This window comes from Palaemon carinicauda, chromosome 32 (genome assembly GCF_036898095.1).
Source record: "Palaemon carinicauda isolate YSFRI2023 chromosome 32, ASM3689809v2, whole genome shotgun sequence".
NCBI lineage: Eukaryota > Metazoa > Arthropoda > Malacostraca > Decapoda > Palaemonidae > Palaemon > Palaemon carinicauda.
The window spans coordinates 67,713,575-67,715,061 of record NC_090756.1 but is presented as its reverse complement, the minus strand read 5'-3'; positions in this window follow the sequence as shown (position 1 = coordinate 67,715,061).

Sequence of the window (1,487 nt, the reverse complement as noted above, 5' to 3'; positions counted from 1 at the left end):
ATAGTATAGAGAAGTATGAAAAATATAGAGAGAAAAAGGTGGAAGTAAAGCGCAAGGTATGTGAGGCAAAGAGGGCAGCTGACCTGAGGTGGGGTCAGGGATTGGGTCAATCGTATGAAGAGAATAAGAAGAAGTTTTGGAAAGAAGTGAAGAGAGTAAGGAAGGCTGGCGCAAGAATTGAAGAGACAGTGAAAGATGGAAATGGAAGGTTGTTAAAAGGAGAGGAGGCAAGGAAAAGGTGGGCGGAATATTTTGAAAGTTTGCTGAATGTTGAGGATAATAGGGAGGCAAATATAACTGCTGTTCCAGGTGTTGAGGTGCCAGTGATGGGAGATGAGAATGAGAGAGAGATAACAATAGAGGAAGTGAGGAGAGCACTAGATGAAACGAGAGTAGGAAAAGCATCTGGTATGGACGGTGTGAAAGCTGAGATGTTGAAGGAAGGGGGTGTGACTGTACTTGAATGGTTGGTGAGATTGTTTAATATGTGTTTTGTGTTGTCAATGGTACCAGTATATTGGGTTTGTGCATGTATTGTACCACTATATAAAGGTAAGGGAGATGTGCATGAGTGTTGTAATTCAAGAGGTATTAGTTTGTTGAGTGTAGTTGGAAAAGTGTATGGTAGAGTACTGATTAATAGGATTAAGGATAAAACAGAGAATGCAATCTTGGAAGTACAGGGTGGTTTTAGAAGAGGTAGGGGTTGTATGAATCAGATTTTTACAGTTAGGCAGATATGCGAGAAATATTTAGCAAAAGGTAAGGAGGTGTATGTTGCGTTTATGGATCTGGAGAAAGTATATGATAGAGTTGATAGGGAAGCAATGTGGGATGTGATGAGGTTATACGGAGTTGGTGGAAGGTTGTTGCAAGCAGTGAAAAGTTTATACAAAGGTAGTAAAGCATGTGTTAGAATAGGAAATGAAGTGAGTGATTGGTTTCCGGTGAGAGTGGGGATGAGACAAGGATGTGTGATGTCGCCGTGGTTGTTTAACTTGTATGGTGATGGAGTGGTGAGAGAGGTGTATGCTCGAGTGCTTGGACGAGGATTAAAACTGGTAGGCGAGAATGACCATGAATGGGAGGTAAATCAGTTGTTGTTTGCGGATGATACTGTACTGGTAGCAGACACAGAAGAGAAGCTTGACCGACTAGTGACAGAATTTGGAAGGGTGTGTGAGAGAAGGAAGTTGAGAGTTAATGTGGGTAAGAGTAAGGTTATGAGATTTACGAGAAGGGAAGGTGGTGCAAGGTTGAATGTCATGTTGAATGGAGAGTTACTTGAGGAGGTGGATCAGTTTAAGTACTTGGGGTCTGTTGTTGCAGCAAATGGTGGAGTGGAAGCAGATGTACGTCAGAGAGTCAATGAAGGTTGCAAAGTTTTGGGGGCAGTTAAGGGAGTAGTAAAAAATAGAGGGTTGGGCATGAATGTAAAGAGAGTTCTATATGAGAAAGTGATTGTACCAACTGTGATGTATGGATCG